Here is an 11,385-nt window from a genome sequence, read left to right as displayed (position 1 = left end):
ATAATGAGAATTACATTTTTGAGAATAGTCAAGTTTTCAGATGCTTTTGGAATAATTGGAAGGAGCCCAGATTCCGCAGCAGGGCAGGAAGGTTATTCCAAAGCTCAGTGATTTTGAAGAAAAGAGATTTCCCTAATTTTCCAGCATAGATAATGCCTTTTAGCAAGGGGAAAGATAAGAACATTTGTTCTTATTGGAATTATCAGAATTGGCACCTCTTCCAGCAGCTCAATTATAATGTTTTTATCTTTAATTCTTCCATGTTCTTTGCCATCTCATTTAAGAATTTGTAATAATCAGTGCCTCTTGTAAGAAGTTCTATGTATCGAGCTTGAATTTCTGCAGACTCTTGTAAAATTACGCCTGAAGGTGACTGAACCATTGTCCTCTTTATGATGCCAACTGGAGTTCATAATCCTTAATTGAAGATGCCAACTGGTCTTCAGTCTTTTGCACCTCTTCCACTTTGTCTTGTTTACCTTTTATTTCAGCAGTCAAATTCTTCTGTTCATTCAGGTATCTTGTAACAGCATGTGCATCTGGAAACTTTGCTGACTCTATCGTGTCCTGGCGGTTCTTGGCATCAACAATCCACTTGCTAAGTGTCTGGTAAAGCTCTCGGAAATTTCTTAGCTGTTTGCTTTCTTTCTCCAGTTCCCAAGATGTAATGTAATGTAATTTATTTCTTATATACCGCTATATCCTTTAGGTTCTAAGCGGTTTGAAGAAAATATACATTAAGATTATAAATGAGAAGTAAGAAGGTACTTAAAAAATTCCCTTACTGTCCCGAAGGCTCACAATCTAACTAAAGTACCTGGAAATTAATAAAGAAGAGAAAATAAAGATGGTTGAAAAAAGAAAAATTCTATGTGAACTTTCATCAATTTCTTTTTCTATTCTCTGCCAGCGGTTGGTCAGCTGATCAACCTTGTCACTGAATTTGAAGATGTCCACATCGCACTGTGGGAAGGCCTGCGTAAGCTGCTCATTCACCTGCATGGAATTCTGCTGATCTGTCTCCATTGCTCTTAGTAACGATTTCTTCTGGTCCAGTTCAGCTCTCATTTTTTTTCAAGGTGCTTCGGTAGGCCTCCACCTTCTCTGGGTCCAATGAAATGGTTTCTTCCTCCATGAGTCTAGCCTCGTACACTTTGATCAGGTCTTCAGCCTGGAGAATGTTCTGAAGCAGCGCCCTCAGAGCCTTTAACCTGTTTAAGTAGGCTGTAGAGAAACCGCTGATATTGGACATCTTTTGAAGCAGTGCACTAAGCTCCGACTGCATGTAAGACACCTTGTCAGAGCCCCCCAGGTCCACCAACATTTCTTTGAGTCTGTTGAGTTCTGTGGCAATTCCTTGCATGTCTCCCCTCACACCCTCCAGGTCATTCATTTTGGATACAAAGTCTCTGAATGCCTCCTGATCCAGATTGAAGTTGTTCCTCTGTGCCATCCTGTCTTCGCTGTCCTCCAACCGCTGGCGAATCTTCTGAAGTTCCAGCCGCAGCCAGGCCTCCTTTTCCTGTCTCTTTTCTATTTCTTTGTTTCGTTCCAGCTCTTTACTTTTCACTGCGCCCACCTGAGTGATATCTACTTTGCTTATACCTTGGCCTCCATTCTGAGTTGTTTGTAGCACCTCCTGCTGAAGAGTGCCAGTTGTGACTCTCTGGTATGCAGGGAGCTGCACCACCAACATCTGGTAGTACTTCTGGCCATCTGTGAACTGCGACTGCATTTTCCGTTTGTCCTCATTGCCAAAGATCTCCGAACCCTGGCTATTCTTAAGGAAGTCTTGGTAATGGAGTTCCAGATCGCTTACAACCTTCTGGTAATCCTCATACTTCATTGTTTTCAGCTTAGTAAGAGTCATTGCCCTAATTTTCTCAATGTCAATCATGCAGTAATGCCAGGATACCATGCTTTTCATGTTGATATAGAGCTGGTTCCATAGAGCCAAAATTGCTTCATAGTACTGTTCAATCTTGGTAGACAGATCCACTACTAATGGATTTGGGGGAGGTACAATGAGACCAACAGAGGGCACCAACATGCCCAGTCCTCCAGCCATTTGCTGCATTCCGCATTGTTCTTTAAGATGCACTCATCTCCCTTGTGCACAACTTTCTGGTCCTGCTTGTAGTCACACAGAGCCTTCAGCGCAATGGGTTTGTTGGTTCTGTAATCTGGGTTACGGGGCTTCAGCTGCACAATCTTCTTAGATTTATTCTGTTCACCAAGTTTTACACTTGCCTTTTGTATTCAATAATTATATCTCGCTCTTTCTCTAGTTCCTTGATCATATCCAGCAAACGCTGCAGTGGCTTGGTCTTATCGCACACATATTTCTTCCTGCTTGAGTCTTGCAGATTCTTTAGATAAGCTTCAGTGCTTTCGGCCTCTTCAAAAAACTGAAAGTATGCAGCATTTTCCTTTAAAAGGACATCAATACATTTGGTGATCTGAAGAATCCAACTCCACTGGGTCTGCAAGGTATCCATGTATGCCTCAATTTTGTCAGATGCTGGGTGCTGACTTAGCACGAGCTGGTCACACTCTTGCTTAAGTTTAATGAGGTCCTTTTCTTTCACCTTCAGTTGGCTCATGAGTTTAGAGAAAGACTCCTGGTAATATCTGTATTTCTGTCACTCCAATCATAAAGAAGCTTTTCCTCCTCATGGTCGTTGATCCACATAATCTCTTGGGATATTGCTGGCGCAGCTGATCCATTCTTTCAAAAAATGCTTTCAGTAAGGCATCGTATTCTTCTTCCAGTTGATAAATTGCACTTTTCTCATGCAGGTCTGCTTTGATCTTGTCCAGCTCCCATCGATATTCTGCAATGGCGTTGTGCAATCTGCTGTTCTACAGACTTTGCGTTGAAACCCCAGTCCAGAGAGAGATCCAAGATGGCGACGGAGTAAGTCGCGTCGGCGAGAGGCTCCTGCACAATTGGCAAAATACTTACTTGTTTGCTTTCTTTCCTATTTCCGCTATGCCTAAGCGCAGGGAGAGACAGAGGGGCGTTCTTCCAGCTTTCTCTGCCTCTTCCCCATCGAGGCAGACGGCGATTACCTCCTACGCCGTCCCAGTTGGAGCGGGCGCATCCGCAGACCGAGGGGGGGCAGACCTCGATCTTGGAGAGCGAGACGTCGCTCAGCCCGATGGGACCTGGAGTTCCTCCTCGCCACGGGATGAATTCGGGAACATTGCTTGCAGCGCAGGAAGCTCCGGAGTTGATGTCTCCGGCGGCGCTGCAGATTTCCCCTCTGACCCCGGATGTGATACATGGCTTGCCGACTTGTTTGCAGCCAACAATGGAGAATGGAGGAACGGAAACCTGTTATGTAACAGAGAAGGAGAAGGCGGAATCCAGTGGAGTGATTCCCGGTACAACTTTGCTTCCTCCTTTGATAAGACCAGAAGTTATAGACATGGAGGCTATTTGGAGTGGCTTAGAATCACTATACAAGGTATGCTCTCAATTCTTCACTTCAGCCCAGAGTACTAACATTCAGCTTAAGACTTTTGAAGAGAAACTTCAAAAACAATCCGATAGAATAGACAATTTGGAAAAATCTGTGACTGAAGCGAAAGCTTCAATTAACTTACAATTGAAGGATAAAAATTTACTTTTTAGAAAATTGGAAAATTTGGAAAATGCTAATAGGAGTCTGAACCTTAGACTTTTAAATTTTCCTATTTCCAAATTCCAAATGGCAAGAGAACAGATTCATTCCTTCTTGAGATTAGTACTTAAATTTCCTGAAAATAATCTACCACCGTTACATAAATTATACTATTTAAATATTCCTAAAGAGGAAAAAGGAAAAGGAACCGCAGCAGGAGACTTAGATCTCACAGCTATCCTGGAAACATCTCAACAAGAAGAAATTATGGAAAGAGCAACTTTATTGGTAACCTTTGTTTTTCATCAAGATAAGGAAGCAGTTCTTTGTCTATTCTATAAGACTGACAATTCAGAATTTCATGGTTCAAAAGTCTTAATTTTCCCTGATGTATCGAAATGGACCCAAGAAAGACGAAAGAAATTTTTAACCTATCGTCAGTCTATTTTGAGTATGGGAGCAACCTTTCAGTTACGTTTTCCCTGTAAATGCTATGTTACCCATCAGAATATTAGATATATATTTTATGAACCTGATCAGTTGAACTTTTTTCTTGAGGGTAAGGCAGCTGGTTAAGCTCCAATTCCCTCCATGGAACTTCTCAATTAACCAGGATGATAATTTAATTTAATCCAACTGTATGATCTCCTAAATATGAAAGAACATTTTCTTGAAAACCAACTTCCGTTGGAGGTGAAGGATTTTCTCTCCTCAGTTTGTGGACTGTGAACTTAGTTAACTTTGTGGAATTTATAATTCATATGTTTTGTTTCTTTATAATTGTTTATTTCTATTATATTGTTGTTTAACAATTTGTAAGACTTATAAATAAATAAATTAAAAAAAAAAGAAACCCCAGTCCACTATTTCCATCTTTCGCTTTTGCTGCCTTATGAAAGTGATGGTTTCAGTAGTGACCCGCTTGGTGTACTCATCCCAGCCGGAGCCGCTCTGAGAGGAAAATCCACCTCCCTTTGAACCTTTCCATACACGAGGCCCATAGATGGCTTTGTAAAGAGCTCGCATTTGCTCCTGAAGCTGGGCGAAGTCTTTTGTGATACATGTCACATGGCTGCCCCATCTGTCTCATCTCCCTGATTATTCCCTCAATGATTTCCATCTACTCATTGGCCACCCCAAGGCACTCCTCCAGATCCCTGTTCCGAAGTAGATGGGACCCATCTCCATAATTCAATTCAGGCTGTGCTCAGCACGTGAAAGGTTATCTGAACAATTCTGCAACAGGTCCTGAATGGTGTTCTGACGTCTACCCAGTGTGACAGTTTGAACGTAGCTGTTCTCGGTGGTGTACACATAGCTCCTTTGCATGGACATGGTCCCCCCGCTGCCTCCCATCATCTTGGGCATGGGGTGGTTGTTCATCTCAAACCTTCCGGCTAAATCCTGGCCGGAGTCAGCCTGGGTCAATCTGCCAAGGGTATTGATCCGGGTGTGGGAGCCTCCGTTTATACTCATCTCGCCAGTGCTGCGAGGAGAGCCAGGTCACAGGGACTGGATCTGGGCTGCCAGGCTCTGTCCCTCCCTCCTGATCGTGGGGGAGAAATGAATACTACGAACGAAACAGCAACCCCCAGCGAAACGAAAAGCTCCGTCGGTGGTCGAGTCCAAAAACAGCAGCGGAGGTGAGGGTAAAGCCATGGGACAGGTCTCTCTCCTCGCTCCATGGATGGGACTTTCACCCTCGCTGGCAAAGGGTTTACGTTTTTGGATGGATCTGGTAGTGTCAGGTCTCGTAGAATTCCAAGATAGTGGAATAAGGAGGAAGAATGCCGTACAAGATCTTGAATATTAGGCAGGCACATTTAAAGTGGACCCTAGAAATTACTGGAAGCCAGTGAAGTTTTGACAGAAGTGGGGCAACATGAGCAAATTTACTTTTTGCAAAGATCAACCTAGCTGCAGTGTTCTGGATCCGCTGAAGTCTTTGAAGACTTGTCTTGGTTAGACTTAGATAGATGGAATTGCAGTAGTCCAGCCTGGAAAGAATGATCGATTGTACAAGGACAACAAAATGTTGTTGTTGGAAGCAGGATCTCACTTTTCTCAACATGTGGAGACTAGAAAAACATTTTTTTACCAGTGAGTTGAGATGGTCATTAAATGGAAGTGTAGAGTCTAAACTAAACTAAAACTAAACTAAACCTTAAGTTTGTATACCACATCATCTCCATAAAGATAGAGCTCGACATGGTTTACAGGTAATTCAATAAATGAGGGAAGGACATAAAAAGAAATTAGAGGTTATGAAGAGGATAGCTAGCTTTACATTTTAAATAGATAGCTTTACGTTTTGGAGAAAAGCCAGGCTTTCAGATGCTTTCAGAATAATTGGAATGAGCCTAGGTTCCGCAGCGGGGCAGGGAGGTTATTCCAAAGCTCAATGAATTTGAAGAAAAGGGATTTCCCTAATTTCCCTGCATACATGACACCTTTTAATGAGGGGAAAGATAGTTTGAATATGTGGGCAGATCTGATAGTGTCAGGTCTTGAAGAATTCCAGGCTAGTGGGATTAGGGGAGGAAGAATGCCATATAGGATCTTGAAAATTAGGCAGGTACATTTAAAGTGAATCCTAGAAATCACCAGAAGCCAGTGAAGTTTTGACAGAACCGGGGAAACATGATCAAATTTGCTTTTTGCGAAGATCAACCTAGCCACAGTGTTCTGGATCCACTGAAGTCTTTGAAGATTTTTTTTGGTTAGATTTAGATGGAATTACAATAGTCCAGTCTGGAAAGAATGATTGATTGTACAAGGACAGCAAAATGTTGTTGGCGGAAGCAGGATCTCATTTTCCTCAGCATGTGAAGACTAAAAAAACATTTTTTTACCAGAGAGTTGAGATGATCGTTAAAGGAAAGTGTAGAGTCAATAATGATCCCCAAAACTTTGCTTGAGAATTCGATCTGCAGTGAGGGACCAGAAGGTAGTGGAATGAGCGTGGGTAGCTGATCTAATTTTGGGCCAAGCCAGAGTAATTTTGTTTTGGACTCATTCGGTTTCATTTGTACAGTGAGGGCCCAGAATTGGAGTTTTGTTATGCATTCTGTTATATTCTCAGTGAGGTTGGTAAGATTCGAATCTATCTCAAGAAGGACAAGGATGTCATCTGCATATGTATATAATGTTTCAAAGGGAGATAGATGGAAGAGTTTCAAAGTAGACATATAGATGTTGAAAAGAATAGGGGACAGAGGTGATCCCTGCGGGACTCCACATAACGGTTTCCAGGAGATGAATTGGTGGCATTCATATTAACAGTGTAAGACGGGATTGTAAGAATTTCGAGAACCAGTCTAAGACTGTGGAATCAATGCCTATCTCAGAAAATTGGTAAATTAGAATATCGTACTGGACAACATCAAAGACCGCAGATAGATTGAATTGTAATAGGATTGCAAACTTATTACAAGAGTGTACACTTCTCCCTCCGTTTTCACGGTTTCAGCATTCATGGTTTCGATTATTTGTGGTTTTTAGCTTGCTGGCTCCTACCCCTCAATTATGTCAGCTTGCACAGAGAAATCGCTGATTCCAAGAGTATAAAGAGAAAAATTCCCAGCATTTTCTTCACTGTGTTTTGCCTCTCTTTCAGGAACAGGCCAGGTCTCCCACCATGTTATTCACGGTTTCAACATATTCACGATGGTTTTTAATAGAAAACAGCTAATAACATGAAAAAATTATTCACAGTTTTTCTATATTTGCGAGTCTGTTAATCCTCTATCACAGTGAATACGGAGGGAGAAGTATAGTTGTTGAACCTTTGAAATTAATGAGGCCAGTAGGGATTCGGTGCTGAAATTGGGTCTGAAGCCATAATGGCAAGGTAAGAGAATGGAGAATCTCTCTAAATAAGATGAGAGCTGAGTAGATATGATAGCCTCTAGCATTTTGGTCAGGAGAGGAATGTTCGCTATAAGACGATAGCTAGATGGTGAAGATGGGTCTAGATCGGCTTTTTTTCCATAATGGGATCAGGGCAATGTGTCCCATTTCTACAGAAAATAGGCCTGATAGTAAGGCAGAGTTTATAAGTCTGGTGAGAGATGAAATAGCCCGTGTGGGAATTTTCTCATATAGGTAAGAAGGAAATGGGTCCAGGGCAAGATCTTAATTTATGGCACAATTAGAAACCTGGGCTTCGGATACAGCTCTCAAAGGCTGTCCAGGATCCATCTACTGGGATAGGGTTAGTGTCACTGGGCACAAGAGAATTGTAAGTGACTGCTGGTGGAAAAGAGCTTCTTATAGTAGCAATCTTTTCATTGAAAAATGTTGCTAGGTCGTCCACTGCTGGAGAGGAGGGGAGTATAGAGGAGTCATTTTTAGAGGTTAAGGAGCACCAGATGCACTGCATTGTTTGCCTTTCCACCAGGTAATGGCTGTAAATATAAAATATTTCATGAGCGACAACTCTCTTTTCAAGCTGCTATGCAAATAGTGATTTTCAGGCATTTATGCTCCTTGTCTCACTCCTACCTTCAGTTTAGAAGGCAATTGAAGACCCACCTCTAACAAATTCATATGCAATTAGATCTCTTCATTTGGATTATTTCTATATCCTTATTACTTTTTTGTGAACCGCATAGAACGTATTTGGTTATGATGTCTAGAAATTGATTTATTGCATTGTATTGTATTGAATCACTTCAGCTTGCATCTGGATTTCTGAAGCAGCCGGTGCTTTGAAATATGAGTGAAACAAAAAATCTGGAACATAAGTTCAACTTTCTGTGTCACCTCCATTACACTTAATTGTAATTTTGTGTAGTTTAATTTGCCTGCCAGGCCATCTTTCAAGCAGTACATCAAAGGTGGTCCACAAATTACATCAACAAATCAAATACACCAAAAATCAGAGGTCAAATGGAGAAAAACAGAGCAGAGACCAAGAATCAGAGGCTGAAATGATGGAAACGAGGTTAGAGCAACAGCCGTGATGGAGACCAGGAAACACACAGAGGATAGAAAAACAAGTTATCATTGCGAACGAATCAGGAGGAAGACAGAGATCAGCCAGGCAACGGAGCAAAGAGATCACCTCCTGCTATTGCTCAAGCCCACTGGTAGCAAGCCAAAACTATTACTGAGTTATTACTATTGGGGTCAACAGTCAATGTGGTATAAGCAGGCAGGAGAGGCACTTGTCTGCTTAAATCATTCTGAGTGGGCCAGCCGCAGATATTCAGTGACACTTCACTGGGCAGTGCTGCTGAGTATCATCACTAATTGCCCAGATGCAATCCGGGCAATGCCACAGTAGCCTATGGGCAGAGTGAGGGAGGAGCCGGCAGTTATGCAGGCTTATTCAGTACCAATGTCCGCATAGCTAAGCCAGATAGGACCACAAAAGAGGCGTGCCTCACTTAAGCTGCTTAGGCATGCAGTTGCTGGCAATGAATACTAACCAGCAATTGCATAATTTCCAGGATACTGCCTGATGCTCTGATCCTCCAACCCACCCCCTGGCAGTTTGTCCTTATTTGAAGAGATAATCCCTAGTGGCAGTACCATAAGACTAGCACTAGGGGGTCACTGTCGCCGCATTAAAACCAGAACCAAAAAGGGCAAGAGTAGACTTCCCGGGATCATGTCCAAGTAAGTCCTGAAGGTGGCAAGGAGTCCTGGGGTGGTCTGAGAATGGGGGAGGGATCAGGGAGATTGGAATTGTAGCAGATATGAGGAGTCTTGGAAGGGAAATGGAAGGCAATCAAAATGCATGTGTGTGTGTGGGGGGGGAGTACCAAATGATAGACCCCTTATGTGGGTTCTGTAGAATATTCAGCTGGAACCCACATAAATGTCTTAAACCAGATCCGGGCTGAATATTGGCCAGCATTTGCATAAGTGCCAGAGACTCGCACATACCCAGGTGTCCCCAGTATTCAATTACAGTGCCTGGACATGCTCAGTTTTAAATATATGGACATAAATCATTCAATGGCTGTCAGCATTTAAAAACACACTGACCACGTTTACCACTGCAGGCTTAATGTTGTGGGATTATTTATAAATCACCTGGACTGAGGCACTGGAGCTTCAGAGTTCCAGGCTGCCTCTCTCTGTTCTTAGGTGTGCTCAATTTATTACTCAAAGGCTTTTCCCTTGCACCCTCTCCCTAAGCAACCAAAGGCTTTGCTGTGTCTCAGCCCCACCTCCTCCTTTAACCCTTTCTGTGTCAACTTGCTTTGCACGCTGGCCAGGCTGAGTGCTAGCACCTTGTTCATAAAAGGAATCCTAGGGGCAAATGACAGGAATCCTACCTGTTCTCCCCTCTCTGCTGTACTCCTCTAGGGCTAGGCACAGCTTTAGTGGGTTGGGACAATTTTCAAAGAATTAGGGTTTGTAAATAGGTGTTCTCACCAGTGACGGTAGCCATGCTAAAAGATGCTGAACTAGAGACTAAGGGCTGCTGTTCCTGTTCAGAGGTACCAAATTCATTTTTCTTTGTTTTAGTGCACTTGACAGTGGTCTGACATAAGATTTTGGGACAGAAGTAACTGCCTGCGGGAGAATGTAGCTTGTAATCTGCATGGGCATCTGGTGCACTTGGGATATGTCCAACCTCTACAGCTCCGTATTTCCTAGGGGTTCAATTTACTCTCAAAGCAAATTAAGTGTACACATTTGTACTCGGTTCCAAGCCATCTGGCTCAAATAAGTTTATTTTCTATATAACCTGAGGAGTTCAAACCACTTCCAGGCTAAATCCAATCCTCAATTATATCCAGTGCTTAGTAGAGCACAGCACACGTGTAGGTTTAAAACCTCTTGATAATTCCTTCCCTAGCATAATTCTTTGGTAGGCTCCATAGTATTTTAAATCAGTTATGAGAGCTCTGTTTTCCCTCTTTCCTTTCATAAAGGTAGCCCTCCAGTTCTCGAAGGTCTTTGCAGGTAAAAAGTGCCTTGGCTGCTTAATACAGCCTTTCTCCCCCCCCCCCCTCCAGTGCCATTTTGATTTCAAGATCCTGTATGGTATCTTTGTTCCTTTTGGTCCCCTATCTTGGAATGCCCATAGATCTTATCTCATGAGTAGTAGCCAAAGATTTCTTCTTCTTTCTTTTCCCTCAGTTAAGGGAATAAAAGCTGGACCGACTCCATCCTCTTTTATATCTTTTTGCAAGTGCAGTATCCTGAATTGTAAACAATATTCTAAATGCGGTCTCACCAAAGTCAGTACCTCCTTTTTTCCTGGCATCCTTCTAGCTTTTGCTGTTGCCCTTTCAACCTGTTTGACCACTTTAAGATGATCACACACTATCACACCCAAGCCCCGCTCCTCTATCATGCACAAACGTTCTTCACCACCTAAACCAGTGGTCTCAAACTTCAACCCTTTGCAGGGCCACGTTTTGGATTTGTCTGTACTGGCCTCAGAAAAAAAATAGTTCATGTCTTATTAAAGAAATGACAATTTTGCATGAGGTAAAACTCTTTATAGTTTATAAATCTTTCCTTTTGGCTAAGTCTTAATAATAATATTGTCATTTATAGCTGAAGAGACATATGACCAAGAAACTGTTTTATTTTACTTTTATGATTATGATAAACATACTGAGAGCCTTAAAATATTATTTGGCGGGCCGCGCGTTTGAGACCACTGACCTAAACTGTACTGTTCTCTTGGGGTTTTGCAGCCCAAATTCATGACCTTGCATTTCGTAGCATTAAATTAGCTGCTACAGGACAAGTCTTTTTCTGTCAGGAGTTCTAGACTTGGATTTAGGACCTG

General features: G+C 42.4%; 1 pseudogene; it reads right to left on the bottom strand.

The window, feature by feature from the left end:
• Positions 1-232: 232 nt before the first annotated feature.
• Positions 233-5,102, bottom strand: LOC117356746 (annotated as a pseudogene).
• Between the last annotated feature and the right edge of the window lie 6,283 nt (positions 5,103-11,385).

The sequence above is a fragment of the Geotrypetes seraphini genome, chromosome 3 (genome assembly GCF_902459505.1).
Source record: "Geotrypetes seraphini chromosome 3, aGeoSer1.1, whole genome shotgun sequence".
Classification (NCBI taxonomy): domain Eukaryota; kingdom Metazoa; phylum Chordata; class Amphibia; order Gymnophiona; family Dermophiidae; genus Geotrypetes; species Geotrypetes seraphini.
The sequence above is the reverse complement of the archived record's forward strand: the minus strand, read 5'-3'. Positions and strand labels throughout refer to the sequence as shown.